General features: G+C 53.1%; 1 long non-coding RNA gene across 1 annotated transcript; it reads left to right on the forward strand.

The window, feature by feature from the left end:
- Positions 1-2,461: 2,461 nt before the first annotated feature.
- On the forward strand, positions 2,462-6,347 carry LOC130544817 (uncharacterized). The gene is made up of 3 exons (XR_008961441.1): positions 2,462-3,331; positions 5,661-5,812; positions 6,030-6,347. It is a non-coding gene; the product is annotated as an uncharacterized LOC130544817 (long non-coding RNA).
- The last annotated feature ends 2,354 nt before the right edge of the window (positions 6,348-8,701 follow it).

An 8,701-nucleotide genomic window follows, 5' to 3' on the forward strand; every position in this document is an offset into this window, starting at 1 on the left:
AACCGACTGAGCCCCCCAGGCGCCCCTCATTGGCGTCTTATAATGAAGCAGAGAGGTTGAGTATTTGGCCCAGAGTCGCCCAGCTCTGAGAGAGGCTGAGTTGGAGCAGGAATCAGGCCTCCTGACCCTGGTGCTCTGGCCTGCACGATGCGGGGCGCCGATCCAGAGTCTCCTCTTCCCTGAGGGTCGCCCCACAAGCCAGGCTGTCCCTGGGACCTGTCTGCCCTCCACCCCAACACCAGTGCCCCGGCCTCCCTGGGAGAGAAACACAGAAGTACATAACATTCTGGGCCACATTCCTCTGCGCAGGGTGGCTGGAGCCACAAGCCGGGGCCTGCATCCAGGTGCCCTTCACCCTTGAGTAATTCCCCTCGGGTTTACTTTCAGGTCTGTTTTCTGAACGCAGCCCCTGGCCCCTCCCGGTCCCGGCAGCTACGGGGCTGGAGAGCTCCCGTCCCGCCACGCTGAGGTCAGTCGCAGCCACCCTCTGGCAAAGCCAGGCTCCTAAGTGCTGAGCACATCGCTCTGGCCAGGCCCCACCAGGCAGGTTACAGGTGTCACCCCCGCCCACAGGGTCAGCCTGCAGGTGGAAATCATAGCATCATGTCCTCAAAGAGGAACCTGGGGCTCCCCAAGGTCAACAATGTGAGTTCAGGTACATGACCCAGCTACCCTTACCAAGATCCCTGCAGGGGCCCCAGCTAGTCTCCCATGCCCCCCCACCCCCACCCTTCCTCCTCCAGCTGCCAGAGGGATCGTTTTGTAATTAAAAAACTTAAAAAAAAAAAAAAAGAAATGTGCATATAGTAAAGTTTACTCTTGGTGGTGTCTGGGTCTGTAGGTTTTGGCAAATGCAAACTCCTGTAGCCGGCACCCCATGGCCCCCCAGCACAGTGCAAGGGCTAAGCACGGGCCCCTTTGTTCTCATGCCTCCCTTACTCTCTGGCAACTAGTGCTCTGTGTTCTGTCCAGAGGGATTTGTAAGAAGGTAAATCACCCTCCTGAGGCTTCTTCTAAAATAAAGCCCAGCCCCAGGCCCGGTGGTCCAGCCAGCGCTTTCCTGCTCACTCAGGACACTGGCACTGCAGGTCCCTCCCCGGGGAATGTTCTTCCCTCTGGCTCCCTGCCAAGCCCTCTTCTCCTGAGTTCCAAGGCCCAGCCTCAGTGGCTCCTTCCCACGGAAACTTCTCTGCCATCCTGGCTAAGAAGGTGTCCCCCCACACCCCCCCCCCGCCTGTTCTCCTGTGTCCCCTGGGTGCTCTTCTGTGGGACAGCCGCCCTGTGCAGTGCTGTGAGCTTGTTCGCCTGTGTGTCCCCCTGAACTCATAGCTCCATGAGGGCAAGGGCCGTATCCACAGTATCCTCCAGTCCACAGGCAGGCACACACTAGGTGCTCAATAACCGCTCAAGGAAGGCCGCAGACGGCCGTGAACCCGGTGCTTTCTGATTCCCAACTGCACCTTTTTCACGATGGCTTGTGGCCTCCTCAGAATTCTCACACATCTGTCCATCTGTCCATCCATCCATCTGTCCCTCAAACACCCCCCAGGGCCAGATTTGTTCTCTTGTGCCCATCCAGGGCTCACAGGAACTGGGAAGGCTGGTACCTGATTTCTCATGGTGGAGAGATGAGCAGCTCCCTCCCCAAGCACTTCAGAGGCAGGAGAGGACCCTCCCCTCCATTTCCTCACCTGGCTGCCTTGTCACAGCTCTGTGAGGTGAGTGACACTGGAATCATCAACAGAAGGGAGAGTGGGAGCTGAAGAATGTGTAGGGCGGCCCAGTCCCCACAGAGCCACACTGTGTGCGCTCTGAGAAAGGCCGCTTGGGGCGGCAGGAGGTGGGGCAAGGGGACAGCGCTTACACGGGGCCCTGGGGGGGGCACAGCGGGAGCCTGGAGCCTGGGAGGGTCTCTGAGGGAGCCTGGGGCGGGGAGGGGTACCTCAGAGCCGGAGGCCCCCCACCCAACCCTGCGCCTAGTGGGGAAACTGGGGTACTTTCAGCTGGGCTTTTCTTTTTCCAGCCCCACCGGCGGGGGCAGTGGGTCCCTAGTGGGTCCCTGTGTTTCTCGGTGGGTCACAGAAGCAGCCTGGAGACGTGGGAGAGGGGTGCTCTGGGGCTGAGGGAGGAAAGCCTCGGTGTCATGGTGACAGCGAGCATGTCCTGTTGTTCCTGCCCCATAAATAAGCCCCGCCTTCCTAAATGCCACCCCGTCAGGAACCCTGAGGGTGTCGAGCTGCAAGCAGGATCCTGAGTTCCCTGTCGCCAGAAATAAGCGAGGGGGCCCCCCCTACGAGGCAGAGACCGTGTGGGTGGTGGCTGGCCGCCCTTCCGGGCACTGAGCTGAGTTCCCCTTCCCAGACCGGAGTGATTCAGAAAGTAAGGAGGTGACCTTTTTCCTTCCCCGAGGGTCACTTTTTTGATTCCAAGGTTTTTTTTTTTTTTTGAGGAAAGAGGACATTTTAGCAATCAGATGGAAGCCGGAGAGGGTGATGTCAAATGACCGAGGAAGCCGTGGTGCCTGGCGCAGGCGGACGTGTAATTGGTACTTGCTGATCGACTGGACAGATGAGTTCTCTCCCTGGCCCCCTGCGCACACAGCACTTAGAGACAGACAGTAGAACCCGGGGCAAGTCTGTGCACCCAAGGCCGTGACCAGACGCTCAAGTCCCCGGGGGTCGGGGGCAGGGGGCCATGCAGCCAGCTGCGTGATGCCCCGAAGCCCCCTTGGGGCCACTTATGTGCGGACACTGCTGCTGCCCCACTGGGCGGGGGGTCTCACCGCTGCTGCTGCGCCCAGACTGGGGCTGGATGCCTCGCTGTCCCCTGGTGCACTAGGGAGCTGGACGCTGCTGCCACCACCTTTCCCGGACGGCTTCCCAGTGCTCACTAGCTTTGGATTCAAAGGCCCCACGTGGGAACGTCTGATGGGAAATCCTGGTCAAGTATCTGCATCCCAACTTGCAAGAGAGGCTGGGAACGCGTAGGCAGTCCTCCAAGACTCAGGGGTGGGGAACTCCCATACTCAGCAGGGGCACTCAGAGATGCAGGGGAGACCCATAAGAATAAAGGCGCTCACAGCCCTCCTCTGCGGACATCCCACAGCCTGGCCAATCTGCATCTGGCCTTGCCAGGCTTCTGAGCCTCCCCGGACGCGGCCCCCCACCTGTCCCCGCATCTTGGTGTGTCATCACACACATAGATGTTCCTCTTGCTTCCCCTCCCTCCGCCCCCCAATGTGATCATATCAACAGTTTGGGTGCATTAGTTTTCATGTTGTTGTGCCCACGTGTGCTGTGCTGTGACTGGGGAGCCACATGTCCCGCCACGAGTAAGTATATTGGTTTCCTAGGGCTGCTGTGACAAATGACTTATGACATGCTTATGACAGCAGAAGGGTGTTCTTCTCAGTTCTGGGGGGCACGGGTCCGAGATGCAGATGTCAGCCGGGCTGCACGCTTCCCAGTAGCTCTAGTGGCCAGTGTTCCTTGGTGCTCCTTGGTTTCTGGCCACCTTCCCCCCTCCCCCCCCGCCTGTCACCTGCCTTCTCCTCTGTGAGCGCCTGCTCTCCCCCGTCTCCCTCTCATGAGGACACTTGGGATGGTATCGAGGGTCCACACGGACAATCCAGATTCTTGTTGTCTTCATCACATCTGCAGAGACCCTCTTCTCCAAATAAGGGCACCTTTATCATTTCTTCGACAAGTCTCTCCCTCTGCTTTGCTTCTGTTTTCTTTTTCTGCAACTTCTAATGGCTTAGTTTGGAACCACCTGTACGGAACCTCTAACTCTTAGAATTTTTCTTACTCATTATTATTATTGTTTCCCTTCTTTTGGGAACTTCCTTTGATATTATTTTTGAACGCTTCTTTCGAGGATTAGTTATCATATTTGAACCGGCTCTGTTGGTTCATATAATGGACACATAATAAGCCGTGCCTATTGCAAGTGTGCAGTTCGGCAGGTTTTTACGGACGTATACGCCACGAAGCCATCCCCACAATCAAAATACGAACACATACGTCCCACCATGGAGCCCCTTGGGGATCCCTCCCTTGCAGCCCTGCCACCCCCACCTTCTGTCCCATGGATTCGTTTATATTACTTCGAGATTTATAAGGATGTAAGCATGCAGGGTGCCCTCTTTGTCTGGCTTCTTTGACTCAACATGATTATTTCAAAATTCACCTATGCCGTTGGGCCTGCCAATTGCCCATCACGTTCTACTGTTGTGTAGATGAATATACTAGACTTTGCTTTTCCATTCATCTGTTGATGGATATCTGGGCTGTTTCTGGTTGGGGCTATTAAGAATCAGCTGCCGTACTGGAGGAGATAATGCTAAGTGAAATAAGTCAAGCAGAGAAAGATAATTATCATATGATTTCTCTCATCTATGGAGCATAAGAACTAGGATGATCAGTAGGGGAAGAAAGGGATAAAGAAAGGGGGGTAATCAGAAGGGGGAATGAAGCATGAGAGACTATGGACTCTGAGAAACAAACTGAGGGCCACAGAGGGGAGGGGGGTGGGGGAATGGGATAGACTGGTGATGGGTAGTAAGAAGGGCACGTATTGCATGGTGCACTGGGTGTTATACAAACTAATGAATCATTGAGCCTTACATCGGAAACCGGGGATGTACTGTATGGTGACTGACATAATATAATAAAAAATCATTATAAATAATAAAAAAAAAAAAAATAAATAAATAAATAAAAATAATCAGCTGCTGTGAATATTCACGTGCAAGGCTTTTTAGGACATAGAGTTCCTGTTCTCTTGGGTAAATAGCTAGGAGGGGAATGGCTGGGTGAAACGGTAAGTGTATGTTCAACATTTTTGGGAATTGCTTAACAGTTTTCCAAACTGCATGAATCATTTACTTTTCCACCCGCAATGTATGGCTGTCGCAGTTAGCTCGTAGTTACACTGGCACTTGGTAAGGTCAGTCTTCTTAATTTTAGCCAGTCTTTATTTATTTATATTTTGAGAAAGAGAGAGAGAGAGCATGTGCACAGGGTAGGGGTGGGGTGGGTGGGGGCAGGGGCAGAGGGCGAAGGAGAGAGAATCTCAAGCAGACTTCATGCCCAATGCAGAGCCTGACATGGGGCTCGATCTCATGACCCTGAGATCACCACCTGAGCTGAATTCAAGAGTCAGATGCCTAACCGACTGAGCCCCCAGGTGCCCCATAATTTTAGCCGATCTGGTAAGTGTGTAGTGGTGCCTCCTTGTGGTTTAATTTGCGTTTCACAGTGACTAATGATATTGAGCACCCTTTCATCTCCTTATTTGCCATCGTATAATCTTTTTGGTGAAGTGTCCTTTCAAATCTTTGTCTGCTTTTTAATTGGATTGTAGGTTTCTTTATTGTTGGATTTTGATAACTCTTTATATACTCAGGATGCAAGTCTTTTATCAGATACGTATGTACTTGGCAGAGATTTTTCTTCCAATCTTAGTCGTGGTATTTTTAATGTATAAGAGTTCTGTGTATTCTTATTCCCTCTTATAGCACCCTGTTCTTGTGCAGTGAGTGCAATATTTTATTTTTGTGAGAATATTAATTATAATTTAAAAAATGTCTGCACTGTCTCTTCTAATTTTTTGCCCTGCTGATCCTTGGTCTCTTTTCCTCTTTGCTTTTGGGTGAGCAGGTTTCCTCCAACAGCCAGTTCCCCTGGCTGTCTTTTTATCCTGAGGAGTGAGCTGGTCCTAGGTTCTGCATACTTCCTGGCCTCAGTGACAGGTGCGCCTCATGGAGAAAGAATCCCCAGCAAGCCAGGACTGCTGCTGGGGAAACTTCAAGGTCAGTGCTACAGAGTTTCCTTTGAATACACTCAGCTTCCCAGAGCAGAGCCCTCGGTCCCCGGCCTGAGGAGGCCAGAGCCCGGCCATTGGCCTTCTGGGGACAGGGCAGGGAGGGATCTGTGGGTGCCAGGGCTCAATGGGCAGATTTTCACTGAATCCTATGCTGTTCAACTTCATGCCTCATCTCTACCCTCTCTTCTTTGATTTTTCCAAAGGATAAAACTCATGTCTGGGGCTGGAGGTGGCAATGGAAGGAAGGAGAAGGTGATGCTGGCGTCAGACAGGAGACTGGCACCCCAGATATTTTGCAGAGAAACTTTCTTCCAGTCTCTACTCCCACCCCTTGCAGTCCTATAGTCAACATCTTCCTTCCAAGGCACCTGGTGCCTCAGGACTGAGCCCCTGTGGTGTCTGAGCAAGTGGTGTGTTTTTCTTGGTTCAAGCCGTTAGATGGGAACCACCTCCATTTGGCCAGATCTTTCTTCTGCTTTCTGCCAACTAAATATCTCCGAACTCAGCTGCTATGGCAGCCTCTGCCGGGTTTATGAAATTGTAGAGTAATATCTTTTTTGGTAACACCTCTACTAACATTTTAAAGGGGTTTGGGAGAAAGAGGAGACCCATGGATGGCCAAGTGCCACTTTGATCAAAACCAGTATTTCTCTTTTTGCCTATAACTCCCCTTCTTTTCATATGACTTATTTGGCTACTCCTGCTGCCTGTTCAGCCTCCCCTGAGTCATTGCCTCCTGTCCCTCCCCATACGCTTTGTCCCTCACTGCCTTCTGTCCCCTCTCTACCAGGCCAATGGGTCTCCCACAGCTCAGCTGTGATCTTTACCCCTGGAGGCTCTTTACATATTGGCAGCTCCAGTGTGGTGGGCAGATGGATGAACTAATGTTTTCAAGAGGGAATCTTTACCCATCAACCAGCCTCAGGCTATGTGAACAACTTTGCTTTGTCGTACATTCTGGAACTCAGGCACTGGTAGGCACCCTGCGCGGTGGTGGCCGTGGGCTGCCCGGTCCGCAGTCTGGCTCTGCTGTGAATCTCAAGCCAGGCCCTAGTGGAGCTTCCTTATCTGTCAAATGCAGCTGGAAACAGTCCCGAGAGGATGGCTTGTGTAAGGACCTCAGGGGTGCTGCACGCATAGGGCCTGGCACGCTCCTGTCACTTACTATTATCCCCAGTCGGGGATTAAACGTTCCATGGACACATGGTCACGGGCAGCTCCCGGAACTGGACCCGCCTTCCCACACCTGTTGTTCGGGGGTCGGGGTCGGGGGTGCAGCACGCTGGCTCAATGACCAGAGGCAGCTCCGTGCCCTGTGTAGTCGCTGTGCTCCCTTCCCTGCCCCCCTCTCCGGGGTCACTCTGGGGCTCCCACACTTCCTTAATTTCTGTTCATTTAATTACATGCTCCTTTACTCGAGAGGGCAACATCAGGACAGCTTGAGGCCTGTCATCTTCTGCCAGACGAGGTCGTGGGAGCTCATGCACAGCTCTGGGACTTTGGCCATCTGCTCTGGAAGTTTCCACCTGGACCAGGACCCCCTTGAAGGTGCAGGCAGGGGACACATCCTGAAAAGAACCCTCAAGCCGGTCGGGAAGTGTTCACCTTCCCACCCTCACCAATAATAAGAAATGATCATAAGCTGTTATCAGCACCTGCCGGTGGACAGAACTAGGCTGAAGGCTTTTTATAATTATTACTTAATTTAATATTCAAAACACACCTGTGAAGTAGGTGTCTCCTTTTACCTGTAGTGGTGCTGAGGCTCAGAGAGAAGCAGTAACTTGCTCTAGCTCATGAACTAAGAGACGGGGGTGTGCTCAGCGCTCAGACCCCAGGTCCAGTGTCTAAGCACCTTGCGGGCTCTCGATCCCCTGCTGACCCGTAGCCTGGGATACCTGGTGTATGACTGCAGATCTGGGCACGTGCTGGAAGAAACTCCTTCCAGAGTGGAGACACAGCCAAAGGCTTCTGTGCAGGGCATTTACTTGGGAGGTGACCGCATGCGCCGAGCCATGGTGGGGGGAGCTGGGCTCACCTCCGTGCCTCAATACCCTCCCTCTCCTGGGCTCCCAGCCATCTGGATCACCATATTAATTCCCTTGCCTTTCCCAGATTCTAGAGGCTGACCCATCCCTGGACTCATAGCCCTTCCAGCTTCAAGACCAGCAAAGGCCTGTCTGTCCCTCAGATATGGTTCTGGGTCAACCCCGCAGACACAGGCCCAAGCTAGAGAAGAGGTGCAAGGAAAAGGGAGTCAAAACCGAAAGGACACAGGAGAAGGAAGCAGCTTTGGAGCTTTGCAGCTGTCTTGCTGTGTCCGCCCAGCACTCAGCCCACATCTTCCAAGAACAGCCCCTCTGATTCCCTATCGGAGGCCCCCTTGGTCCCCATTGCATGCAGTGGGGACTGTCAGTCAAGCGGTAGGCATGTGGCTGAGTTGGGTGGATCAGAAGATCTTCTCCAGGAACTTGACCTTCGAGAGGATGAATGTGAGGACGGAGCATGGTCAGGGTGCTTTGGTGCAGAAGGACGCACGGGAGGGCTTCTGACCCGTTGGCAATGTTCTGTTTCTTAACCTGGCTGGTGGGTGCACGGGAGGTCGGTTTACATCATATTCCTGACACCATGTTGACCATACTATGAATACAATCCCCCCCGGCTTTATTGAGAAATAACTGATAGGCGTCACCGTATAGGTTCGAGGCGTACAGCGTGAGGGTTTGATTTCCGTATATCGTGAGTGAATGTCATCTTTCACATGCAGGGTATAATTTGGTCACAAAAATCAGGCAGTGGTGGTGGGCTGATTTGTCCTGCTTGCAGAACTCTAAAGGGACCCTTTGCTAGTCCCTGGTGCTGGTGTCTCCCCTGG

The sequence above is a fragment of the Ursus arctos genome, unplaced genomic scaffold (assembly GCF_023065955.2).
Source record: "Ursus arctos isolate Adak ecotype North America unplaced genomic scaffold, UrsArc2.0 scaffold_25, whole genome shotgun sequence".
NCBI classification, from domain to species: Eukaryota; Metazoa; Chordata; class Mammalia; order Carnivora; family Ursidae; genus Ursus; species Ursus arctos.